The sequence below is a fragment of the Enhydra lutris genome, unplaced genomic scaffold (genome assembly GCF_002288905.1).
Source record: "Enhydra lutris kenyoni isolate GAN:26980312 unplaced genomic scaffold, ASM228890v2 scaffoldscaffold20, whole genome shotgun sequence".
Taxonomy (NCBI): Eukaryota; Metazoa; Chordata; class Mammalia; order Carnivora; family Mustelidae; genus Enhydra; species Enhydra lutris.
In genome coordinates this window covers 14,610,132-14,625,351 of record NW_019154104.1, presented here as the reverse complement: position 1 = coordinate 14,625,351, position 15,220 = coordinate 14,610,132, and the positions used below count along the sequence as shown (strand labels likewise).

Genomic DNA, 15,220 nt, shown 5'->3' with positions numbered 1-15,220 from the left:
ATATTTAAAAATTAAATATATATCTGAGAACCTCTATCAGTGCAGAAGTTCATTCAAAACCCTCCAGAGTCATAGATTTTTTTTTTGAAAGGCAAATTATAAAAAAGTAAACAGGTTTTTTTTTATTAATTTTTTAAATCCTCGCAATTGGAATTATTTCAAATTCAGAATCAATGCCCTCCCAAGCCCCTCAAAGTAAAACTTTGTTGAAGTGCAGATTTTTTTTTTCTTTTCATGTTATGTGGTGTGGATGTATGTGTTGTTGCCTCCCTGTATCATCCTCTGTTGTAAATTATTAGATTTGAAAAATTAGACATTTTGCTCAAAAGATTTTTAAGAAGTGACGACAAAAAAGCAAGTTACAAGAATGTGGCAATTCTATTTGTCCAAGAGCATTCTTACACAACTTTCTTTTGTAAATTTTTCTTTCATGCCAAAAAACATGCGGGCAATTTGTTGATGTAAGTTGACTATAAATTAATACGGTATGCTTTTTTCACTTAAGTTATTTTATGGAAATGGTTTCTTTCTTTGTTTTCCAAAAACAGCCTCTATTTTTTATTTGCTTTTACTTTATTTTCCCCCCCTGTCATTATACTGTGAATGCCTGGTCAATGTTATTTGCTCTCCTTTCCTCTAGCTTACTTTGGCCCTATGTTGGTTTTATTTTCTACTATATGATTTGAAGACAGTACGAAATATTTTATTTCATTTGTGTCCCTCTGCTTAATTTTCACTGTTATGTTCTGTGCTGAATTGCTTCTAATGATCAATGTGAACTCTACTTTTGGTAGAAGGGGGTGGGTGAGTTGTTCTTACCATCCAAAGGAAGCCTCGCCTCTTTGCCTGAACCAACCTTAAAGCCTTGAAAGTAACGGTAGGCTTTACAGTGGGATAGTAAAATGCTCTCAGCTTATGGGAGGCCCCGACCCCCTACAAGAAAGTGAGTTAACTCCAAGTATTATCAGTGGTAATACATCCTCATTTAACTCCTCAGAAAACATTTAGGGACATCAGTCCTTTATTGTGTTTTCCTTCAGCAAAGGGAAATTAAGATACTCTCAAGTGACTATGGTAGTTTGGCTATCCAGGATTATGCCATCACCAGCAACGCAGACTACGGAATCAATTTTATTGAGAATGAAGGCATGGAGAATCCCCTCTGTTTAGAGTGTTGTCCTCTGATGATGCCTTCCACTGTATAGAATTAAGTACTGGTGAAAGCACACATATATACACAGAAGGTACACAATTCTCTCTCCCCCCCAACTCCCTACCTGCCTCTCTCTTTCCCTCCTGCTCTCTCTCCCTGCCTCTCCCTCTTTCCCTGCCTCCATTCCTATCTCTCTCCCTCATTCCCTCTCTCCTTCATCTTCCCTCTCCCTTCTTCTCCTTCCTTCCCTGCCCCCTTCTGCCTCCTTTTACCTCTCTCTCTCCTTCTCCCTCACCGTCTCCTTCCCTCATCCTCCCTCTCCCACCCCCACCCTGCCTATCTCCCAATCTCTCTGCCTTTCTAACCTCTTCCTCCTCCTCCCACCTTCCTCCCTATGTCCCAATCTCTCTCTGCCTCCCCTCCCCTTTTCCCTTTTTATTAATAGTTGCTATTTCTCTCCTGGATTTAATCAGGTAAACTTTAAAAGGATTCTACCAAGAAGAAACATGATGATTATCACATCTAAAGTTTTATTTAGGAAACCTTTCAGGTCGGTAGGTACTGCCATTTTGTGTGACCTTAGCAGTGAGAACATCCCAACCTTAAAGGTATTTGGGTTAATGTTGCCTTATGCACTTTGGGAACACAGGATCAGTAAGAAGTGCTATACAATTTTTAAATAAAGAGATTACTTGTTTCACTTTAATTTCAGGTATTGTGTTATCAGAAACTATTATAGAAATAGACTATACAGTGGTTAACAGATACATTTCCAACCCAGAAGCTTTTGTGAACGGGCTTTCTCTCAGTTCATATGACTTTTATATTGTTTCATGTGCTGGATGATATTTTGGGTTTAAAACCAAGAACTTCCTAAGTGGGATGTTATTTTGTTTAATAGAATTTATTTTTGTTGTGGAAGCTATCCATAGGTCAACTTAATAAAAGGGTAATCTTTTTTTTTTTTTTAAACAGGCTCTTAGAATTCTTATAAATCAGTCTTCCAAGTCTGCATTTGAAATAGCCTCACTGAAAAGAAGTTTAAAAAAATAAAAATAAAAAAAATTAAATAAAATAGCCTCAATAACGTAGAACCTATATTATTATACTCGTACCTTAGCATGAGGCTACTCCGTTAAAAAAAAAGAAAAAAAAGTCAGAAGGATGCAATCAATGGTTTCAGTATCTACAGGTCCAAAATGTTAGTAGAAATAATACTGGTAATAGCATTTTGGAGTAACACTGGGTTTTGTGCTAAATACTTAATATGCATTAAAATTAACATTAACGTGCATTATTATTATTATTCACACTGGTGGTTTGAGATAGAATAAGTTGTCATTGCCATTCTTCAGAGAGTTTAAGAACTCTCACCAAATTCATAGCTAGTAAGCTACGGAGCTGGGATGCCAGCCTGAGTATGAGGGACTCCAGTGGCAAATCTCTCACTCAATAGGTCAATGAAAAACTCCACTTGACATTCCTTATTTTACAACACAGAATGATATCCAGAGGCTTCTCATCTTTCCCGGGCATATGTTGAAAAACAGAATCCATAGCCTTTCAGAATCAAATCCATTTCAGACAAACTAGGGGGGGAAGAAGTCCTACTTAGAGAGTCTCATCTTATTAAAAAGCCCCTTCGAGACCCTTGAGTTTCTCTGGAGTCTGCTCCCTGGGATTCTGCCATGTTTGTCTGCGGCTATTTTTTCTGAAGGTGGACAGGGACTGCAAGCTTCAGGAGATTTTTGTGCTACATGCACATGCTGCTTTGGCACCAAATAATGAGGTGAATATCATTCACCAACTAATGTAGCAGGGGGAAGCATGATTTTTCCTTATTAGGTGAATTTCTCAGCAGAGAACTAGAAAAATGCAAATAAGAGGTGAAGTAAGGAACCTAAATAGACATAAAAGAAATTCGAGGAACTGGAGCATGGTGTCCTCTCTCAGTCTGGCTCTTTGGTGTAATTGGTTTGGTATTTTTGTGACTTCTTAGACTCAAATATCTCCAGAGAGTCAAAGGTTGGAGCCACATTGAAATTTCATGCTGCTCCTGTGTTTTTTTTTTTTTTTTTAGATGACCCACTGCATCCACCATCACCTGCAACATTCTCACAGTTCAGAAAAGTTCTATTAAATTTTTAATACACTGTCTTTTTCGATGGCAGAGAGCCCCTTTTGCTGGGTATCAGCCCTAGACACATGAATTATATATCTATAAATACACTCATAAAGCAAAAAAGCAGGGCAGCCTTCGGGGCTAAAATAGACCTTTTATATCCCTAGTGATCTCTCTAGTTTAAAGAAAAGCACAACCCTGTCAAAAAGGGGTATATGTTCCTGATTTAAAATGCTAACGTTAAGGAATATAGGTAGTTCTTATTCCAAGCCAAAGAAGAATTCAGGGAATGGAATAGGAAATTAGGGTGTGGATGGCCTGCAGTGCAGGGTTTCTGCCTGTAACCCCCTATGATTTTAGGCTTGTTGCTTCAGTGAATACTTTTATAAGCATAGACATCTGGTAGATCCCTGACTCCATAGTCTTTGGGCACTGAAAAAAAAGTATCATCCGCTGTTCCAGCATTTCTGAGGGAATCATTCTAGATTAAAACAAATAAACATGAAATCTTAAATAGCTCTCTATAACCCAAGTTATTTCTCTTAAGGATCTAATCATGGGAGAAATGTATCCTTCATCTCCTCATATCAAAGGATGTGTGCCCTTGGAAATCCCCAGGACACTATAATCATCCTAAATCTTAAAGATGGAATTTGATATTAAAATTGATTACACACACCAACTCACACACCTGTCCCAGGAACCTTGTGCATTTATACATCTCTAGAATTTTCCGTCTCATTTTCACTGTAATTCCCCTTTGTAACAATTCCCATGGCCCAGCTGACTTCACTTTAAACTGAAGACTTTCTTTAGTATCTTAAGACACCAGGAAAGGGAGTAGACTATGAACGCTTTTCTCCCTTTTCACTGATGAACCTACCACCAGAATTGGGGCTCACTCTTCCCTGGCAAGGGGGTTCATTTATTATTTTTTTTCTCATCACTGCTGCCAGGATTATTAACAAAAATGGCAAAGAAAACTGAATCTTAGTAATTTAGACAGGTCCTTTTATTTAAACTCTGAAATAGCGGTGTGCCCATTATTTTAAAGTAAGGTCTTATCATGTCACTTAAGGGCTCACCAACCTTTTAGAAGCTTTTATGAACTGGTGAGCTTTACGTCTCTCCACTTCATTATGAAAATGATGGTTTCTACTCATTTTCTTTTAATCCAAGAGAGGTTAAAAGGTGTTGAATTGGGAAGTGAATAGCAAAGGAAAGGGGGGGCAATTCAACTGCAGATTGAACAGTTTGTGGATTTTGTAGACTTTTGACAACAAAGACACTGCAGAAGCTTTAGCTAGGATTGGAAGAAGGGGGGGGGAACGGAGGCAAATCTAAGACACCAGTTGGGTGTCCCAGATGGTACACTAAAATTGCAAATGAATGCCACTGTGTAATTATGAAGGCGGTAATCTTAATCTCACTTGAGGGACACCAGCACCCTAGTTAACGATTTGCCTTTATATTTAAATGTTTTGTACCAGGCTTTTGACTTTTAGCAGAATGATATTCCTTGTCCTTTATCCCAGCTCCCTCTCTGCTTAATATACATGGGGCAGATTTTTATCATTGTCCTAAGGAACAGAGGACTCTCAGTATTTGTGCCAGAAAAGAACACACAAGCTAAACTTTTATTCTAGGTGAGATGGGTTAAAAAAAAAAAAAAAAAAAAAAAAAGTCCTGTCTTGTTCTCTGAAGGAAAGTGAAATCGTCCCTGAGTAATCTCTAGGGAACCTTCAAACACATATCATAGGCCTTCTCTTCTCATAGCCCTTCTTGTCCTTAAACACGGCCTTTTTCCATGGGTCACCTTAAATATTAACAATTGCCACACACCCTTTCCCCCCGCCCCCAGAAGAATAAGGTGAAAAGTAAACTCAGGGTTAGTTTTACGACTGGCTTACCTTTAGGGAACTCTGTGCTCCAAATTCCATTTATAAAAACTAGCAAAAGTTTTATATTATTCATTAAATATGCTGCAAGATATATGAATTATATATGTTCACAATGTAAAACAAAACAAAACCAAACCTCACAGTGGTCCAGTAAAGCAAGTCTGAAGCTTTGACAAATCTGCGAAGATCATTTCACTCAGTAGCTTGAAACTCTTGAGCCCTAGAAGAAAGCAGCTTAGGGTTAGCACATAGCCCAAAATACCATCTTGAAATTCTCAAGTTCATTTGTTATTTCCCTACATATGGTAACATTACCAGGTAGGACAGAGATGACCGCTTGCCTTCCAAAGATACATTATGTCCATTACTGCCACCCTCCCCAACTCCATTTCTCTCTGCATAACACAATGTTACTGGCTAATTCTGGAGTAAAGCGTCTGACATGGGAACAAACGGCTCTTCTCAGGTGCTCTGAAGGTACGCAACAGCCTTCCTCCTGGCACACCCTTCTCTTAGCACAGCTGCAATCGGGGCCGGTTAGACTCAGCAGTTCCAACTGAGGCACAGGAAATGTTTTTAAAGATATAAAGTATTGGGGCACCTGGATGGCTCAGTGGGTTAAGCCTCTGCCTTTGGCTTGGGTCATGGTCCCGGGGTTCTGGGTTCAAGCCCCACGTCAGGCTCTCTGCTCGGCGGGTAGCCTGCTTCCCTTCCTCTCTCTCTCTGCCTGCTTCTCTGCCTACTTGTAATTTCTGTCAAACAACTAAATAAATAAATCTTTAAAAAAAAAGATATAAAGTATGGAAAGCTGAGCAGGAGAGTTCTCATTTGTGAGTCAGTCTTTGTAGGAAGAACCTGGAAAGACCATGCAAGCTCAAAGGCTGGTCCACCTGGAACTTAGCAGTTGTGAGACACGAGTCTGACTTTGTTACCCATAAGGGGCACTTCAGCAAGTGCTGAACATCTATCTGACAATAGATGTTCGAACACCAACCATCCCATCAAGGCAGTTACTGTGGAGGGCAGAACACACAAGAGCATCACACCTGGCTGAGTGCTTAATGACCCAGCTCAGTAATCATATCCTGTTAGCAACTCACCTGTCTGACAGACTGGGACTGGAAAACATCATTCCGTCCCTGCTAGAGGATTTTTCTTTAAAACAGCTGGAATACATTTTTGGAATAAATTCAATGAGGAGATAACTGTGACTTCTGGAGATTCTTTCTCTGTTTGAAAAATAACACTGTAAAGAGACCTCAATTATCTTGCTTACGTACATGAGTAATAAACGTGGCCCTACAATTAGGTGAGTAATACCTACCACAGAATATTTGTGGTACCCATGATTCGCAACACACTATGATTTACTGAACCACTTTGAACTTTCCTTCCTGGCCTAGTCCACATGTTTATAAGTGCAATAACTCGAGTCTGCGGGTAAACCAATTTATTTTTCACACTCTAGATAAGAATCGCTGATTTTAATTTTTTTAAGATTCTATTTATTTATTTGAGAGAGAGAACAAGAAGGGGCAGAGGACGTGGGAGAGGGAAGCAGACTCCCTGCTGAGCCGCGCGCAGAGCCCGAAAGGGGCTTGATCTGAGGACCCTGAGATTATAACCCGAGCCGAAGCCAGACGCTTAACTGAGACACCCAGGTGGCACAAGAATTGCCAATTTTAAAACCTTCCTTGGCTATCTCTACGTTTCTGAATCTAAATTTTCCACAAGGCATGGGTATCTAGTCTGGGTATTTTTAAAAATAGTATCCAGCTCAGCGTATATTGCATAGAGCATCAAAGCAATGCCTGAACATAATATGAGATCAGTGCCAGGTGAGTTGTCATTTAATGGGGAATTTTTGGAAAGGTGTAGTCCAAAAGGGTTTGTTAGATGAACAGTTCAATTTCAACCTCTACTAGGTTCCCCCTCACTTAGCATACAGTAAATGAAGACTGAAATTGATAAATGTTAATAAAAGTAGCTTAAAGTACTAAAGACAGTCTTTTTTGTTCACTGATCTTGATCTCTGGGACATGGAGAAATGCATCACGCTCATCCTCACAGGACAAGTAAGTAGAAACCCAAGAAAATAATAATAAAGAAATGCTAGGGCTCCCGGATTAACCACATGCATGAACGCACGCACACCCACAATTCTGATAGTCCGTTTTTGCCAACAGTAACATGGAATGTCATTATCTTGTGAGCAGATCCTGGAAACAGCGTACTTGAACTCTAGCTAAATAATTACTTGAGAGTATCTTTAACACCTAGGGATTTCAGATTTTGGTGGCAAGAGGCATATAATGGGCTATAAGCCAGTTTAGAATGATCAGGCTACAACAAGAAAGGATCCATATGCAGACCGAGGTCATTCTGTTGTAATTTCTGATGCCTAACCTATGAAATACAGTCACTGAGAATGACGAGGAATTGTGTCTATCTACAAATATACTAATTGTGTTTTTCTTTTTCTTTTTAATCCCAGGAGGTGAATTAGTTGTCCCTCTTCTTGTAGAAGACCCTTTAGCTACCCCTCCTATTGCTACTCGTGCACCTTCCATTACACTCCCCCCTACCTTCCGCCCCCTCCTCACCATTATTGAGACCACCAAAGATTCCCTGTCCATGACCTCTGAGGCGGGGTTACCTTGCTTGTCGGACCAAGGCAGCGATGGTTGTGATGATGATGGCTTGGTGATATCTGGGTATGGCTCAGGGGAAACCTTTGACTCTAACCTGCCCCCTACTGATGATGAAGATTTTTACACCACCTTCTCCTTGGTAACAGATAAGAGTCTTTCCACTTCAATCTTCGAAGGTGGCTACAAAGCATATGCGCCCAAGTGGGAATCCAAGGACTTTAGACCTAACAAAGTCTCCGAAACTAGTAGGACTACTACCACATCTTTGTCCCCTGAGCTGATCCGCTTCACAGCTTCCTCCTCGTCTGGGATGGTGCCCAAATTGCCAGCTGGCAAAATGAATAACCGTGATCTCAAACCCCAGCCTGATATAGTCTTGCCTCCGTTGCCCACTGCCTATGAGCTAGACAGCACCAAACTGAAGAGCCCACTAATTACTTCCCCCATGTTCCGTAATGTGCCCACAGCAAACCCCACAGAGCCGGGAGTCAGACGGGTTCCGGGGGCCTCAGAGGTGATCCGGGAGTCGAGCAGTACAACAGGGATGGTCGTCGGCATTGTGGCTGCTGCTGCCCTCTGCATCTTGATCCTCCTGTATGCCATGTACAAGTACAGGAACAGGGACGAGGGGTCCTATCAAGTGGACGAGACGCGGAACTACATCAGCAACTCGGCCCAGAGCAACGGCACGCTCATCAAGGAGAAGCAGCAGAGCTCGAAGAGCGGCCACAAGAAACAGAAAAACAAGGACAAGGAGTATTACGTGTAAAAATGACACCGCTCACAGTCACGTGAATTTATGACACAGAATTATTTCTATATACATCTATAAATACTTGGAAAATGAATTTCACAGATGTCAGAACTGTGATTACTATGAGATGGGGTGTACCATGACTACGGTGGGGAAAACCATTTTTAAAAAGGACGCACACAAAGATGTACCTACCTATAAAATTCAGCCATGGCTGCTTTGATTCAGTCATTGCTCGGAGACAGAACATTCTCTCTGCCCTGCTGTATCATAAAGCACACACTCTGCGCTCTGGAGCAAGCCGATGGCTCCCCCACTTTCGCGGACTTGGAAGCTTCCTTCTCTTGAGGACTTTTCACCCAAGGTAGAAGACTTCATGGCTTACTTGTTCTATAACTCCAAGTGAGTCTGTAATGATGTTTGTGAAGCTTGACTGTAACGATGTTTTTTTTCTTTTGGTTTAATTATGTAAAAAACAAAAACAAAAAAATGAAAAAAATTAAAAACGAAAACAAACAAAAAAACCCACCCTTATCTGGTTTTGGCCAGTGTACGTGTAACTTTTCAAGATCTGAGGGGAAAAAAAAATGGCTTTTGGGTTTTTGTTTATTTTTTGAGAATGACTGGACATAAGAAGAAGAAAAAACAAAACAAAACAAAAAAACTCAGAAAACGAAAGTAAGAGAGACTATTGCCATATGAACTTAAAAGCTACCATGGTGTTCACTCTACATATCAGGTTGTGGTATTTCTAGAATCTGTTGTTTGTTTCCTATATGATGCTTTGCTGAACACATAGCAAAATCACATGATGGATGATGGCATTGATTTGTAAAGCTGGTCCCTCAGGATCTAATTTCAGATTTTGCCACCCAAACCCTGACCAGATGGGTTTAGGGCTGGTTTTATCAGAGCTACTGGCTTTACTTAACAATATTGTTCCTGTTCATTAGCCCAGCCGAATCGTGGTAAAGGAGAGAGCCCCACAAAACAGAGCCTTTCCCAGGGAAGGGGAAGAGGGGGTGGGCTGGATATGTGACTGACTGAAATGCATGCACATAATAAAAGACAAGACAATACTAAAAGTCTGTTAAAGAATCAAAACAGACAGTAGGGGAGTTCAACGTGTGATGGATCCACAAAAGGTCACACAAGCCAAACGTGGTGACAGAGTGCAAAAGACATAGTTCTTCCCCCGCCCCCCAACATGATGTTTTTCATAGTGGTTTAATTTTGTAGCCTGACACTTACAGATAACTCTGTCCTTCCATTCGCTCACGTCTCCCTTCACCCATCTTTTCTAAAAACAAATAAATAAATAATAAATGAACAAAGCTGCTGTGACACACACACAAAAAGGAATTTAATAGTATAATATATATATAAATAAATATATATACAGATATATTTATCATGGTATGTTTGATGGGATGACTGAAACAGGAAAACTGTTCAAGTCTTGAAGTGGAATGAGACTGTTGTTTTAAAAGAAAATAACAAAACAACAAAAAAGTAAACCTTAAAATGTGAAGAAAGTGTGAGTTTTAGTTTTGTCACAGTTAACTGTGTCAAAGAGAATAAACAATCTTCTCAGATTTTGTTTACATATTTTACTACATTTTTGCTGGTATAAATTCCTTAGCCACCTATGTACATAACCGCTTTAAGAACTGTCTGTTCTTTTCTATGGGTTTGTTTCGGTTCGTTTGGTTTATATTCCAGTTGTCTGTCTTTCTTTTTGAAAAGAGGAAACAATGTACAGAAAAACAAACTGGTTGTGTGGCCAAAGAAAATCCCAAAAGCAAGAGACAAAACAAGACACACATGCACACAGAAATGAAGTATGTCTTCTGGAGGGTCAGATATATACGATTTCTTTTGTACAGATGAAAACCAATAAGCTGTTTAGATTTAGAAATCTACTCTTGCTGGTCTTTGTAAGTTGCATGAATACTTGATTTCGAGAAATATCTTAAAGACACGGGGCAAAAAGCGCAATCGAAACGATGGTAGCCTTGATGGATGTATATGGAAAGAGATGTTCCTCATTATCTGATATTTCAGTGTGTTATGAGTTTCAGATTTTTTTGTTGTCATTAAAAAAGACAGGATTATAAAGAGATATCAAAGCACGACTTTAGATAACTTAAATGGCCCAACCTATATGAAGTTGATTATATCTCGATGTCTGTAAAAGATTGCTGTTTTTGGAGTCTTGAGGTCTTGTGAACTGATTTCCTGATTTCTTTCTTAAATTTTTTTTTGAGTAAAAATACATTTGTTATATTCCTTTCAGTGTAAGTTTCTATTTGGACAATTTTATGGGAACATGTGCACTCTGTATGTGAGCTTCTATCATATTCCTGTTGTTTTATGAGCAGACTCTTAAGGAATTTATTTTATGATGTTGTGAAGTTACTGCTTTTTCTTTTTTCCTTTCTCTTTTATTTTATATTTGCATTTTGGTTCAAGGATATGCTTAGCAATAAAATGTTCTTCCCCAAACCTTGTATGATGATGCATTTTTATTTTCTAAACATTTAGTAAGAGATCTTACACTAGAGCTAAACATGTCATATCTTATTAAAAGTAAGCTAGGACCACGTGAAATAAAATGTTCTAACCAGTTACTAATTCCTTCTATACATTTATTAGAAGTGGCATATTTATGGACTACACAACTGTTGTCTGTCAACTGAGGCATTATTATTTGGATTGCTATGATAGGTTGAGCTGGAGAACACTTCTGAACAGGTAAGATGACAGAACATTGTATTCTGGGAAGTATTATTGGATACTATACTTTTTCTTTTTAAATGTCTGGTAACTTATAAGCATATGCTACAAGTCAACGAACTTCTAACGGTTTGGCAGAACCTTGCTTATATAATGTCTTAAGCCCTGGAAAGCTTTAGATGCCTTCTCTCCAGGTTTCCTGGCATATCGACAATTTCTTTTTTAAATTATTAAGTCCAAAGACAAAATATAAATGAATGCTTACATCTTTACAGCTTCTTTCTAGATTTTTGGATTATAAAATTCTGCAAATATTCACTACAGCTGGCACCTTTCTCATATCTCAGGTGTCCTTGACTTACCAGTTCCCTACACACATGCTTACTTTGCCAACTGGATAATCCATCATGAGACTCCACATTTTTCACCATGATCCTGACATGTCAGTTAACTGAATTAGTGTACTCTATCCATACATAGGTTACCAGTTTTCAAAGAGAAAAGCAAATTTAGTTAACCCTGTTCCTTCGGATTTCATTAGTGGAATGGTTATGCTCTTGACTCTCATGGGCATGGGGGGAAAAAGGCTCAATGATGTCAAATTATGGAAAGTTCCTTTTTCCTGCCTGTCTCAGATAATTTATATAAACTAAAGCAACATTCATCAATCTCCATATTGTGCCAGGTACTGTGCTAAATGATTTGGATCTGCTAGTGTGTTTAGTCCCTGAGTGGTAGATAGTTTTTTCCTTATCTTAAAGATAAACAAAGACACAAAGAGCTTAATGACAATTTGGCAAATACACTCCTAATCATGTTATAAGTCAGGCCTTGCTGAGATAGACATCAGAGGGGTTTCGTGGAATGGGGAGAGGTACTGAGACCCAACAGGATTGGGCTGGAACCCCAGCTAGACTCTCACCATGCATGGGCAAATTCCACAGTCTCTCCAAAATTTGTCTTCCTCATCTGAAAAAAAGGACACCTCAATGACCTTGCCTTGCAAGGTAGTTTGGGGGAAAAGTGAAATAAAATGTTTTAATTGTGACTGATACAGAGTAGGGGGGTCAAAAAAGTTATGCTCCTTTATTTCAAGTCCTTTGCTATTCTGTATACAAGAGCTGCCTTCTAGAATTAGAAATCTTGCACTAAATTCCACATTAATAAAAAGATTTAGTAACATATTGTCAAACAATGTTAGCAAGTCAAGACTAGTTGTAATAGACAAAACCAGTCTTTTTCTAGTCATATATTTGATTGTAAGCATGACTGCAACTAGTAAGTATGTGGCATTGAAATATGGTAGTGCCCATCTGTCTGACAGCACATTTTAATCAAGTGGCCAGGAGTTGGGATATATAAAGGGAGTCTAGATTAGAGAAAACTTACCAGAGAAGATTCCAAATAATGGTTAATGTGGTAGATTCATCAAAATCTAAGTAGCATTTGTTCAGATACATTGGTTAAAGTTCATCAACAGAAATACTTTTTCACTGTTGTTCTATGAGGAAATGTTGAGACTACACCATCCCTTTTCAATATGTTTAACTCTGGCCATAGGCTTAGGAATCTGAAAAGTTTAGTTCAGATTCTTGGATCTGAATCCTTGGCCTATCCTTTACTAGCTGTGAAACCTGGAGTAAGGTGTGCAGTAACCCCAGCTTCATCTGTGAAATTGGAATGATACTGTCCTCCCCTTAGTGCTATTCTATTAACTAAATGAGCTGATGTGAATCTAAGTGCCCGTTATAAACACAGTGCCTGGCCCATAACCCTCAAACAGTGATGGCTAATTGTGCCTTTCTAATCATTGGGTATTGTCCTAGAAAAAAATAAGCCAAAAAATTCCTTCTAAAAGTTTAGAAAGGGTATATATTGGAGAGCCTAAGAGCAATCACTTCACTCTGTCACCTAAAGTCATAATTGTTTTTATTCCCCTACAGTTGAAATCATATTGATTCTTTGAGCTCTTCTTGAATATTCCACCAGATATATGCATAACCCTATAAAACCCATTACTTCAATCAACTCCCCTTCAGTATCAGGTGCATAAGAAAGATTCAAATAGTAGCCTGTTCATACCTCAAAGGACAGTCTTCAATCCCTTCCAAATTACAGTCATCATTGCCTTAGACACGTTTTCAAAACTCTGTATTGGGTTTCCCGCCATACAATTTCTAAATGTCACTATTCAGTATATATAATCCAAAAACCACTTTAAGCATTTACTCTTCTGATAATTCAACCAACACTTACTGAACACTTCTGCGCCATCCAATCTACTATTGGCTGTTGTTACTTTGTTTCAATGAAGACAGACAATGGATACAAACCTTTAGTCTGTAGATCCCTACAGGCTAAAGTTCTCCTCACCCTATTCAAGATGAAGTTTGAGCTTTCTCCAAAGATATCCAAGCCCTGCACTTGTCCCAGTTCAATTAAAATCTTGATAATTCTGCTTGAAATTGGTTTTATTATTAATGTACTTATTGGACATTGACTAACTGATTTCTATATCTTACATCGAGAGACTTAAGGCATATACAACATACTAATAGAATACAAATGATACTACAGCAACTTTTCTGACACCAACAAAATTAGGTGTCAGAAAAGTACAAACTACGTTCTTTGGGGGTTCAGAAGAAATTACTTATGGGAGGGCTTCAGAGAGGAGGTGATATGTTAGGTAAAACTTGGAAACTTGATAAGCAGAGATCAGAGCTACATGCCATTTCAAGCAAAGCACTGAAGTGGAAGCAAGCAGGATCATTGTCATAATTTGGATGGATCCCAGATCATGGATAAAGTGTATTAAGGTCGGTCTGATGCAAGTTTTTTGAAATTTTGTTAATGAAAGGCAAGAATAATGAGAGGATGTCGAGAAGTTCCCAAGGTCAAGGGCCAGCTATTGAGTACAGAGGCCACAAGCATGTTTGAAGAGAAAGGTAATAACCAATGCATTTGCAGAGAACCTGAAGGATGATTCGAGAGCTCAAGTTTGCATATAGACATATTACTCTGAACGAAGGAAGGGAAGAGTATCCTTTTGATACAACAACAAAGGAGAGAGTGGGATAAACAAAACTAACATACTGCAGTGGAGGTGACAGAAGTAGAGACAGGTATAGTCAGCCTCAAGGTTGAAGAGAAGGTCAAAGTCACTGAGCAGGGAGACTCTGAGCACATGGCAGAAGTCTGCTGATGATCCCGTTAGGAAGACAGCCAATAAAAGCATCAGTCAGAGGTCAGTTGTCATTCTCTGGTATTAAAAGTCATACTTTATATTTTTGCTACATTTCCTTTTTATGTCCTGCCTTGAAGTCTAAACTTGTGTTTCCAAATTTAGAGTTCTTTCAATTATGTAATGCTTTCTCTAGAGAAGCAAGCCATTTTATACTTTTTTTTTTTTTCCCCAGAAGCATTTGGAGTGGAAGCTAAGACAGAAGATGATAGGCTGCTGCATGTACCCTACTCAGGCTGCCACAACAAAGTATTATAAACTGGGCAGCTTACCCAACAGAAATTTCTCTCTCACAGTTCTGGAGACCGGGAGTCCCAGATCAAGATCTGGTAGGGTTTGTTTTCTTATGAGGGTTTTCTTGGCTTGTAGACAGCAGCATTCTAAATCTGTCCTTTAGTCTATGTATGTGCTGTGTGCAAGGGGGCGGGGGAGAAAGAGATCTTCCTCTTCCTATAAGCCACAGCCCTGTTGGATCAGGATCCTACCTTAACGACCTCATTTAACTTTACCTCCTAAAGAGCATTTCTCTAAATACAGTCATATGGCGGGGGAGGAGGGGTTGGCTTCAACATACGAATTTGAGGCGACACAATTCAGTCCATCACAGATGTGTATGGTATCAGAAATTAGCAAGGTGAAAATTTCAAGAGCTCAGAGGA

At 39.1% G+C, this 15,220-nt stretch overlaps 1 pseudogene across 1 annotated transcript; it reads left to right on the top strand.

Moving 5' to 3' along the window:
• Nucleotides 1-371: 371 nt before the first annotated feature.
• LOC111148749 lies at nt 372-8,598 on the top strand (annotated as a pseudogene). The gene is made up of 2 exons (XR_002640715.1): nt 372-461; nt 7,671-8,598. The product of XR_002640715.1 is annotated as a neurexin-3-beta pseudogene (transcript).
• The last annotated feature ends 6,622 nt before the right edge of the window (nt 8,599-15,220 follow it).